We start from the raw sequence: 12,536 nt of genomic DNA, 5'->3' as shown, positions 1-12,536 counted from the left end.
TACAAGACCCGCCATGTAAATAATTGTGTGGGCCACTAAGTGCTGGGTATGAACCTTTGCAGCAAAGCAGCCTTGCCGTTCGTGAGGAAGGTCTGTGCAATGCGCCTCCAACACGCACAAGAGTGGTTAAACGGAACAAATTCTTCTCCCTTGTAAGACCCGTTTAGGATATGTCTACTGTACACACCGCAGGCAGTTTAACTCGAAAGCTAAAAACACGAGAAAGATAAATAAGTAAAGCATCACACCTTGTACGCACAAGTGTTTCAAAAGGCGACGTGGTATACCTCCGCAACTGACTGCTAAACTGACACTATAGCCACAAAGTTCAAGCGTCCCGAAAAACGTCGAAGTCACGTAATATTCACTAAAAAAATTAACAATAGACGATCAGTACGCCTGACGCAGCGCGTCTTTTGGTTCACGCATCTTTGCTGTCCGATACTGCTCACTCGCGTGCCTCTGCGGCTACATGCCAGTATTCATAAAAAGCTGAATCATCTCTTGTGGCAGTAACACGTACGAGGCAACTGAATACCCGACGGTAGGATATGTGGGTTATGTAAGCAGTGCACAGAGAGAATACAAGTCACCTTGTATTGTGATGATCACGTTCCGTTTTCAGCTCGGTTTGTAGATCTTGTTTTAACAGCACATGCGTTGTGGAATCTCCGCAGGACAGCAATGCTTGCTTGGGTGTTATTTAGTGTAAAATAAGATAACGAAGGCTTTATTTGTTCGAAGTGGTACTTTTTTTAAATCATGGTATAGCTTGAGTATTCCTGCTGCTGCTTATATTTGCACTACCAATTATTCGCAATTGCATGGAGGTTCTATTCAGTGCATTTCATGCCGAGTTTTCCTGTATCTGATACGTGTACGCTTCTGCTACACAGATTGTACCCATTTATTTATTTGGCCAGGCTAGCGTTTGTATCTCACTAAAATTTGTAGTTTACAGGCGCAAGTTGGAATCGGTTGGAGCAGGACAGGGGTAATTGGAGATCGCAGGGAGAGGCCTTCGTCCTGAAGTGGACATAAAATAGGCTGATGATGATGACGACGACGAGGTACAGGCCTCGTCAAGTCGTATCATCTAGCTTTTAGACTGCACCATAGACAACTGTAACTGTTGTTGCTGAACGAAGGTTTACATTAACAATCGCTTTGCCACCATAAATGTTCGACGCCTCTTCTGCTTTTTCTGTTGTGTGTCTTATTCATGAAGCACAGAACTACAAGAAGAAGAAGAAGAAGAACAAAACTTTATTCGTAGAAAGAACTTCGTTGCCCCTAAAATGGGGTAACGCCGTGTGGTCGGGCCCCTATTCCAAGGCACCGCTGGCCCTCGCCATCCTTTCTGCCCTGCGGACGAGCCTGAGCTGATCCCCGAGGGCGGAGCTGGATAGCAATGCCTCCCACCTCGCTCTCGTGTTATTATCTTCTTGTTCTTCTGTGTGAGCTGTGCACTCCCATGTGATGTGGTAGAGCGTTGGTGTGCTCCCACACCACGGGCATATGTCCTTGTATGCTGTTGGGTATTATATATGCAATTTATGTAGGTTTATGTATGTGTCTGTTTGGAGCCTGCGTAACGTCGCTGAGTCCACGGCTGAAAGGTTCCTATGCGGGGCTGGGTAGAGCCTTCTGATTTCCCTGTAGTGTTGCAAGATCGCTCTATAACTTGGATCGATGGGTGTCGGGTCCTCCACCATGTTGCCATGGGCAGCTCGGCAATTAGTAAAACCTCGAGCCGCCTCATCTGCATGGAGGTTCCCAGTAACACCCTCGTGTCCCGGGGCCCATGTTATCGTTTGGGTATACCTGACGTCAAGGTCTCTGTTGATTTCGGTAAGTATCCGGCGTGCCCTCGCGCCGATCTGTCCCCTCTGATAGTTCCTACATGCGGCCTGAGAATCTGTGACTATTGTTAGTGGAGCATTGCGCTCTATGCCTTCTCGTATAGCTAAGGCAATGGCTATCTCTTCGGCTTCTAAAATGGTTGCTCGGGAAACCGAAGCACAGGCCGTGATTTTCCCTTTACGGTTTACGACAACTGCCACCATGTTCTTTGCGTTGGCCCGATATGGTGAAGCATCCGTGAATCGTGCAGTGTCCAAGTATTTTGTTGTTTTGTCTATGTATTCTGCTCTAGCTTTTCTCCTTCCTGCGTGTAATGTCGGATCCATGTTTTGTGGTATTGGTGATACCCCATACAAAGCTCTAATCTGGCAGGGTAGACCTTTGGCGTTTTGGTATAATTGTATGCATTCTCCAAGGCCGACTCTTAGAAGAAGAGCTCTGCCGACTGTCGTTTGCGCCAATCGACTCCTCTGCGCTATGAGTTGGGCCTCAGCCAGCTCATGAAATGTATTGTGGAGGCCGAGGGCTAGAAGCTTCTCATTTGAAGTGTTGCGTGGCAACCTCAGGGCTGTCTTATATGCCATCCTTATTATTGTATCAGCCTTTTCTTCTTCCTCCCTGTTCATGGTATGGTAAGGTAGGGAGTACATTAGTCTGCTAATGACCAGGCTTTTCACCAGTCTGAGGGTGTCTTGTTCCCCCATTCCTGTCCGATTATGAGCCACACGGGCTATCATCCGGTTAATTTGTTGCGTTGTTTTTCTGATCGTGTTTAAAGTGTGTAAACATCTGACATTAGATTGCAGCCACATCCCCAACACTCTTACTGTTGACCTCTCAGGAATAATTTTCCCGTCCAGCCTGATCTCGAGTTTGAGTCTCGGGTCAGTTCTTTGTTTTTTGGTTTTTGTGAGGCGAATGAGTTCTGACTTCTCCGCAGAGCACTGGAGTCCTCTTTGTTGCGTATAGTTTTCTATTATATTGGCTGCACGCTGGAGCTTTTCCTCCTTCTCTCCCAAGTTGCCCTTGGTTATCCATATCGTTATATCATCCGCGTATAGGGAATGGTGGACGTCGGGGATTTCTTTGAGTTTTTTAGCTAGTCCAATCATGGCTATGTTGAAGAGTGTAGGCGAAATCACCGCACCCTGTGGCGTTCCTTTGTTGGGAGGATGGATGACTTCAGATTCATCGTTTCCTACTTTTATAACTGCTGTTCTCTGGTTGAGGAAGCTTCGGATGTACTGGTACGTCCTTTGACCGCAGCTGGTCTCTGCAAGTCCATCCAGTATCCCTTTGTGACTTACGTTGTCGAAGGCCCCTTTTATGTCGACAGCCATGACAATGTGTTCTCCGGCCTTGGGGACGTTCGTTAATACTTCCTCCTTTAAAAGCAGGAGTATGTCCTGTGTTGACAGATGTGGTCTGAAGCCAAACATGGTATCAGGCATTAGGTTGTTTTCTTCAAGATGACGTTGGAGTCTAGTGTTTACTAATCTTTCGAACACCTTTCCTAGACATGATGTAAGAGAGATGGGTCTAAGGTTGTCTAAAGTAAATTTCTTCCCTGGTTTTGGAATCATGATTATCACAGCGTGCTTCCATTGCTGTGGTATCGTTCCTTTGACCCAATGGTCATTTATAAAGTTCGTAAGGGCTGTTATGGCTTCATCATTCATGTTTCTAATCATGGCATTTGATATTTGGTCCGCCCCTGCCGCTGTGTTCCGTTTTGTACTGGCGATTGCTGCTTTAACTTCTGCCACCGTGAAGAGTTCATCCATTTCTGGGTTTGGGTGTCCGATGTAATCAGCTTGGTATGGGGGTATCGGGGCTTTGTTACCGAAGCATTTTCTATGGACTGCCTGTAGGAGTTCTTCTTTTGTGCCTGGGTAAGAGTGCAGCAATCTCTCAAAGTTCTTTTGTCCCTCGCGTCTGGTTTTGAGCGGGTCAATCATTCCTCTGAGGATGTTCCACGTTTTTGCCGTCCCTAGGGTTCCATTAAGTGATCCGCAGAAGCGTTCCCAGTTGGCTGTTGTAAGTTGATTAGCATATTCCTCGGCCTTCTGGGTTATTTCTTTGATTTTCATTTTGAGTTTGCGGTTGCATTTCTGTCGCTTCCATCTTTTGGTCAGGCTTCGTCTTGCATCCCACAGATGCAATAGGTGAGGGTCCACTTCAGGTGTTTTGTCTGTCCTGGTGATGGTTTTGGTATGTTTCTGCTTTATATTTCGTATGCGTTCGCACCAATTATCTAAATCATTTATGTCCGTGGTATGTTCTTTAAGCGATTCTCTGTACGCCCGCCAGTCTGTTATTTTAGCTGTACCTATTTGTTTGCGGATTTGAGCTGTGCGGATTGTGGTGCTTATAATGCAATGGTCACTTCCTAGATTTTCGAGGGTGTTGCACCACTCCGCATTTGGACAATTTTTGGTTATTGTTAGGTCCGGACTTGTGTCTGCGGAGATACTATTCCCTGTTCTTGTTGGCATTGCAGGGTCTGTTAGAAGTGTCATGCCGAGTGCTTCTATTTGTCCCATGATATTTTTGCCTTTATTGTTCTGGGTTGGATACCCCCAGCTTGAGTGCCTGGCATTAAAATCCCCAACTATCACGAGAGGTCTCCCCTTCGCCATTGTTGCTGCCTCTTGAAATAGTTTGTCGAACGTTGCTCTTTTCTGACTCGGCGGGCTGTAGACATTAATTATGAAGGCGCTCTTTCCTCTGGTGCCTTTATATGTGATTTCTGTTATTATATGCGGAATGTCCGTTCCTTCTATGGATTTGTGACATATCGCCGTTACTTTCTTGTCCACCAATGTTGCGACCTTCCAGTTTTCACCTTCGGTATTGAAGGTTTCGTATCCCTGTAATTTTGGGTTTGTTCCGGCTTCTTGCAATGCAATGATAGCTGGTGATCTTTTTTGTGTCGTCACCAGCTGCGACAGTTGTCCCATTTTACGCCGGAACCCGCGGCAGTTCCACTGCCACTGTCTCTATACACATCGTGCAATTAAATTGAATATAGAAGACCGTTACTACACGAAGATGGCTGCCGCTCTTTTGCAGGGACAGGTGTTAGTATAACTCTTACAGGCATTAGGTGGGCCTTGCTGCAGGTGCCATTATCACACTTCGGCATAAATACCTAAGAAAGGAAACGCTGTGTGTTCCCAAAGTTATCGGGGGCGTTCTTACAGCGAAGCTCTTTATGGCTAGGGTTCTGTGGGTTCTGTGCACTTTTCTTCTGCGTGTGAAAAAACCGTGGGCCGATCCCGGAGATAGTGCAATACCGGGCAGCCCCGTGGGGGAGGCGAAGCAGGCCTTAAGCACTCCGCCGACTTACAAAAATAAGTTTAACATCTTGGGTCCCAATAGAACCCGTATCAGATACCAAGCTGATAAGAACAGATACTACACTTCGACCCACGTCGGCCATGTTTACGTTCACACCGCCCTCTCTTTGTCAGCGTTCCTAGCGTTTGCGTATCTACTTTCCTTCCGCTCTCCTGTGGTGGCGGTCCCGTAGAAATGTCACGCGGGTCTAGTTTCCTCCGGCTCCTCGGGGCGGCTGTCCCATCGCCCACGCGAATGTATATAAAGATCATGGTAAATGAGTTCGTACCTTTGTTTAAAATTCTTTGTCACCTCTGCGTCGTGTGCTAAAGAGCTTCGCTGGTCATCCACTTTCACAGAGTGCATGGAATGGCTCATGACATTGTAAAAGTCTGTTTAGTTACTTTTTTATGCAGAAGCCTCCGATGGCCCTTTGAGCTAAAAAAACCGCCAGTCGTATGTAGCAGCAAAACGGCACCTAAATTCCCATTGGCTGCGGCGCCACGTCACGAGCGCGCATCGACGGAGCAGAGCTGGCGTAAATGACGTTGCGTGAGGGGAGAGGGCAACGCCGCGACGCCACGTCACCTCGACGGAGCAAATACGCCGACGCGATGCCGCGGGACGAGACGGGTTGTCGTCGGCGAGACAGTCGAGTGACGCGCGGCGGTGCGAGTGCAGCCGTCTCGACCTCGGAAGCCAGAGCACGGTCCGTATCTCTCTCTCTCCCTCCCTCTCTCTCTCACACACACACTCTCTCTCCCCCGACCCCACTGGGCTTAGCTGCTGCGCGCGCATTCCGACCTGGGCGGCCGCTGCTGCTTCCTCGATATCTCGTCGTGCAGGGCGTCGGTGGCATGCGGCGTTGGTACCGCAGGCTGGTGCTGCTTGCTGGCTCGGGTATAGCACGCGTACAACTATGGTACATTAATGGCGGCGCAAAACTCTAAAGACTGTCCAGCGGCGTTCAAGTGGACAATAATGCTTTCGCATTCACAACTCATAAAAAATGCTTAGGTGTCCTTGGCATTTTTTTCTTCCGTATATCTCTTGTTTTGTGACGATCCGTTCATTTTTCGAGGGCCCTATTTTGTAACGGTCCGTTTCATTTTGCATGGTTTCTGTTTTGTGACGATCCATTTCATTTTCCTTACTTTCACTCGTCACACCTCGCAGCCGACTTCGGCGATAACGGCGTCGTGGCAGTGTCGGTGCCAATGATTGAGCGCCAGGAAAACAGTGAAATGGGTGGTTACGAAACATCGCCCAGGAAAAATGAAACGGATCTTTACAAAATGTGGCCGCATGGGACAATCGGTCACGGCATCGCGACTTGTCAGTTGTCGTACCATCGTGGGCGTCGAATTCGTTGTCACGCTGTAATTGTCATCATCCTGCCGTTATATCACCTATATTGTTATCGTCATTGCCGTCGTCAGACCACTTAACCACCGTCTCTTGAGCGATTCTTGGCCAGCCGCAAACATTTTAGTCAAGTGCTGAAAACAAAAACTGAAAGGTACAATTCCCGTAAAATAAAAGATAACATCCACTGTTCTGTTATAATAAACGAATGAAGACATCTACTTGTGGCCGCAGAAGTATGAATTTTAAGGAATACCATAAAAAGCAAGCGCCTAGGAGTATTATACCAATATATCAGTTTCAGACCGTCGAGGCTGCCGTCTTAAAATCGTTTTCCGATACATTCTTTTTTCATTCTTAAACGGTCAAACAAAGGCTTCAAATTTAATCAGCCATTTATTCCGTCTACACGGGTGCCTGTCAGTTTAAATGCTATTTGTGTGACAATATGTTTATGGTGTTGTTATTTTTCGTTGTAAAGTTCTTGTCGTCAATGTTACAAAGCTATCAATGTTTATGATTACATGTGCTTTTTTTTTCTTGCAGTAATATTTCTTTCATCAATGTTACAATGGCACTCAGTGCATGGATATGGAATAGGTAACTTTCTTAAGTACTCTCTTTCTCTCTCTCTCTTCTAATTCATGTCATGCTCCACTGAGAACCTGTGAAATGTGTGCACAAAGCAATAAATGGGTGGCTGTTCTCTCTCTCTTTTTTTTGCAACTTCTGCGTTTAAGTCGTGCCGATGAGGGAGTTACAGGAACAGTTACAGTTTTTTGGAGGAATACGGCGGCATTGATGACATGATGACCGGCAATCTTCGACTATGTAAAATGGCAATAAATATATGATGCGTTGTGCCTGTGCGTGCGGTAACTTGTATCGGCAGATGATGCCTTCTTCTCCTTTTTTTTTTTCGCTTTGGTGCATCGAAGAAAATAATCTTGTGTCTCACATCTCCGTAAACGCCACGAAATTCAGTGCACCCTCGTGCTCAGACAAGCCAGCCTCCTCGCCGGCAAGTGGGACGTCGTTCGTCTGGCCCACCACGTCACAGACCGCAGTGCGCACAAATAGACAACATCGTCGTGAACAATACGGGCGACTCCCGTCAAAATGCAGAGCGCGCAAAACAGCCAGACCTGCACACGGAGGCGCACAACCCGAATATTAAGCGCTCACGCCTTCTCTTGCGCTACAATGACACAGAAGGTGCAGGATGACCAGAGATGTGCTCAAATAAACCGAGTACGCAGCAAGAGGTCACCGCACCGACAACCTTGTGACGTCAACTAATGCTCCCTCACTCCGGTGTGTAGTTGAGTGGTAAACAATGGTTGCAAGTCCAACTTCGTTATTATTATTATTATTATTATTATTATTATTTTGCTGCTCTTCTTGCGGTTGTAAACATAAACATCCTACATAGAGAGGTCGCAGATGTACACCCCAACAAATCAAACACAGGGTTATGAGCACTATATACAGACGAGAGCCGTGCCCTGTGGTTGATAAATATTCTAGCACAGCTTTGCGAGTCTCGTATCGAGTTGACGCTAGTCGGAAATGAGAAAATATTAAGCGCACTCCCGTAACGTTCAAGCTGGTGGAAAGTGCTACGAAGAATCGAACCCACCTATTATACTGCGTATAATTTTTACCGATAAAAACATTTTCAACCACAATGCCGAGCAAAAGTTTCACGACACCAGTCGAGGACGACGGGCAAACATTATGTAAGAAAAGGTGAGGCGTGCAGACAGGACACAGGAGAAGTGGACAACACGAATGGGCAAGCATACCTCGCAGACGCGGGGAGCAAGAGTGTCATTCGCACGTCTATGCAGCCAACTAGACGGAAACCTACTTAAACAAAGAAACCTGCGCACAGCATAAAAATTAGAGAGAACCCGCACACTCGGAACTTACCTCTCGCATAGGGAGTTCATGCATGGTATACGCATGCGAGCACAGGCACACACACACAACACACATACACATACACACACGCAGACACATGCAGTAAACGACAACACTTCATTTTGCAGAGTTTCTTCCAAGTGGTTGTAGCTCTCCTTAAGAGGCCGTTCGCCGCCTTAGCTGGCACGCGGTGGCGGTTTCTTTGATCTCATCCTGAGCGGTATCATCTCTTTTCTTCTATTTCGTTTCTTTTTCGTATTCTACTTCTTTTGTTTGTTTGTTTGTTTGTTTGTTTGTTTGTTTGTTCTTTTCTTTCTTCACGCATGGCTGCTGTCTGCAAATGGCGTTCGTTGCAGACGAAGGCAAGTGAAGTGCCACGAACTTCAAAATTACTAAGTCACCGTGTAATTTAGAAGCCCGGAAACCGAAGGTTATAAAAATTACCACCGCGTCATTAAGCCTCTTGAAATGAGCTATTTCAATGGACACAATTAGGCGAAGTCTAAGCAAGTAATTAAGCCCACTTTACTGCCCCGGCCCTTTCAGTCTTGGAAGACGCTTCTCCTATACAGTAATCGTCCACGCTTTCCTTAGCACCAAAAAAAAATGAAAGAGAGAGAGAAAACTGACAGCACCACTCCCTTATATAAAACGCCAAGTGCACAGCAAGCACTGTAGCACGACTGCGTGCCTTATTTACGGCGGAAACAGTGTATCTTAATTAATAAAACTCTTCGAGGTCTTTAGTTTAACATTGCACATATTAGATGTCCGGAGGCGCCTGGCGCGAGCGAGCACGATGTACTCAAAACAGTAAAAGCGATGCCAATAAAACCCAACATAAAAGCTTTTTCTTATACTTCGTGAAAACGCTCTGCAAGTAAAGATTTAAGGACGATAAAGGGCTGTTCATTTCTCCTGGATGACAAGGTACGTATTGCTCAGAAAACATGAAATAGTCGAATATGCATACGTCGATTACTGGGACCTGGTATTGCACTGTGGTATATTACAACTCAGCTCAAGAAAGACCTGCCAGAAATCCAACACAAAATTGAGTTTCTGTCGGACCCCGTATGACATGATCGTGGTCCCGAGTCTCTACATCATCTGGGAAAGCCAGAATGTCTGTCCGGCACGTTGTTGATGATGATGATGATGATGATAATGATGATGATGTTGATGATGTCCTAACGGTCAGAAAGAACTTTACAGAGCATATTGTTTATGAGCGAGAAGCGTATCGCGCACTATTAGAACCTCCTGAATGGATCGATCAGCTGGCTAACCTGGAAAAGTTTTGATTCCCTATATTGGCCTCCGCGTAGCTTGGCTTGTGAATCTTCTCCTACTGCCCGTGAGTGTATTGTGATGATTGAAACGAGCAACAAATATGTAAAAATCGCCTATCGTTCGTTTTTTTTTTATTTTTTTGCCTTTTCGACGAACCCGAAAGCATTGAACATAGGCTTATAAGTTTCAAGGTGCCATTTTGCTTAAGCATAGACGAATTCTTCAAGATGTCCTTCATCGAAATTTTCATTTCCTATGATACCTGGCGCCAACACTGTACCGTTTCATATGTATTCGGGGTTTTTTTGTTTTGTTTTTACACATGGGAACGCATAGCGCGTTGGAAACATGTTTGACCGTATAACGACGAACCTGTGATACCCACAGCAAGGCATTTCAGTCGAATGATCGCCCAATCTAAGGATGTATATAATCAAACTGACTTCAGCGCTGAGTTGTGTCCTTACCGTCATTGTAGTGTTTTCTGTAAACCGCGCCCAGCGCCTGAGCAGCATGCGCCGGGGATTAAAGTTAACTTTTACGGGGCTCTCTCTGTGAGTCTGTGGCGCTATGCAGAGACCCTCGCTAGCTCGGTTGTCGATTAATGCCACCCGCAAGAGTTTGTCACCAGTGGTGGAACAAAGGGGCTGTCACCGTAGCCAACGTTTCGACAAGGGGTCTTCTCTACGCCCTGACTGAGACGAGTCAACCTTGTCGAAACGTTGGCTTCAGTGACAGTCCTTGTTCTTCCACTGTTGATCACTTGAAACCTCCAATGTCCTGTGAACCTGTCTTTTCGCAGAAATTATGGGTCCTCTGCATTTAAACCCCCCTACACCCCTACCTCCCCCGCCCCAAAAAAAAAAAAAAGAAGGTGGCCACGGCGTATTGGTCTGAACAGTTTTGCTTGAAACCCACGGATCAGAGGTTCGATCACAGGGTGACCTACTCGTATATTATTACTATTTCTTTTGATACCCTTCAGTGATTGAACCAAAGCGTGACAAAGGAATGAACGCTATCGACTCATTTTCAGTTTTTAACTGTCTTTCGCAATAAAAAAAAAAGCTGAATTTTTATTTGGTGCCCGTTCAAGTCACTGATATATAACTACGAATATTTCGAACGTAGCCCTACGAAGACACAAACGAGTCAAGCGAGAAATAGACACGAAGCATAAATGCACCCGGCCGGCTATCAGATAGTGAGGCGGCTTCGCATACATTTCACCTGCTTGGGGTTCTTTAAGTGGATACTAAACAATGGTAATAAATTAGGCTGCATCAGTAAACTACGTTTCTGCAATAGCAAAACGGTCACTGTTATACTATGAAAGGGGGCTTCGTAAACCAGGGCAGACTCGAAAACCAAGAGATGATAGGCGCGACGCCACCGTGAAATTGCTGCACCAGCTCGTTCTCTGACGTCACGGGCTTTCGAAGCGCTTACACGCCGGTTTCGTTGCGGGTTTATTCATGAAGAAAAAATACGATACATTCTATAGAAATCGACGTCAACTGAGCAAGTTCGGAGGACTTCTCCAGTCCCGAAACGACCCGAATGCGAAAAAAAGAATAGTACATTTAAAACCGACGACGTTACACATGGTTTAGCACGTTAACGAATTCCACAGGTGGTATAAATTAATCCGTAGCCATTCACTGCACGGAGTATACCATACAGTCCACAAGCTGCTTTGCGGCGTGAACGCGTGTGGATTGATTTGCAATAATTTTTTTTTTTTTTTTTGCTACGGTGTTAATAAGACGCGTAGCAAGGCGAAGTGAGACCAGGACAAGAGGTGAGACAAGGACAGGAAAGGTCTGTCTTGTCTATCTAGAACCAACTAGCCGAGCAATGAGCTAGCGTTGATAATTTTTTGACACTGCGTTCTCTGTATAGAAACATGATCGTTGCTGGCGGGAGTCCAACTATAGGGACCCCGCTATCAGCAGCGTGATTGTCGCATAAATTATTCCGTAGTCCCCCACTACTGCGCGCCTCATAATCAGATCTTGGTTTTGGCACGTAAAACCCGATAATTTAATTTTCGACTGTCACGTAGAGCTGTGACTGACTGTACATCGGATGCTCATGCATATGTGTGCGTGCATGCTGGGAACCTTTTCCTTCTCTCCTCCTTCTCAACTTTCACTTCCCCTTTCCACCTTCCCCAGCGCAGGGTAGCCAACCGAGCTCAGCATGGTGAACCTCCTTGCCTTTTCCTTGTCACTTCTCTCTCTCTCTCTCTTATATAGCAACTGCGCTACCTCGACGGGTCACGCGCAAGAAGAGCGGAGAGGATGCGGCGAGAGAGGCGTTTCTCTCCCGTTGGAGGCCGTCGTCACGGCCCGTCTGTCGCAGCCGTAGTTGCCGACTGGAATCGTTCCTTTCATCGCGAAAGGAAGCCGCCGTCGCCGCCGTCTAGGCGGTAAGGCAAGGACACCCGCCGTGCAGGAGACTTTCTTTCCTTCTTCCCGTTTATTTCTTTCTCGGGCAAAATAATAAAAAAAGGACAAATGCAGCAACAGCCTATAGAGAGCTCTATTCCACGGTCGCGTGGGGTAGAGCTCCGCCGGAAGCAACATAGAACAGCCTCTGCACACTTCGACACATTGGCCCGCAGTGTCTGCCAAGACAATTTCGACGACGCGAAAGGCTCGTGTCAGCTGGCGGGACAGGGCGACGACACGTATTCCTGTAAGTCTTCCTGGGCACCGGCTACGCTCAGGTGTGACAGGCCCATCATTTAT

At 46.6% G+C, this 12,536-nt stretch overlaps 1 protein-coding gene and 1 pseudogene across 1 annotated transcript in view; both read right to left on the bottom strand.

Moving 5' to 3' along the window:
• The window catches only part of LOC126527489 (uncharacterized), a 108,682-nt gene that overhangs the window by 39,652 nt on the left and 56,494 nt on the right, over positions 1 to 12,536 (bottom strand). The gene's annotated exons all lie outside the window — the stretch shown is intronic.
• Positions 5,126 to 5,305, bottom strand: LOC126527546 (U2 spliceosomal RNA; annotated as a pseudogene).

This window comes from Dermacentor andersoni, chromosome 9, assembly GCF_023375885.2.
Source record: "Dermacentor andersoni chromosome 9, qqDerAnde1_hic_scaffold, whole genome shotgun sequence".
NCBI classification, from domain to species: Eukaryota; Metazoa; Arthropoda; class Arachnida; order Ixodida; family Ixodidae; genus Dermacentor; species Dermacentor andersoni.
This window is presented reverse-complemented; position numbering and strand designations above follow the sequence as displayed.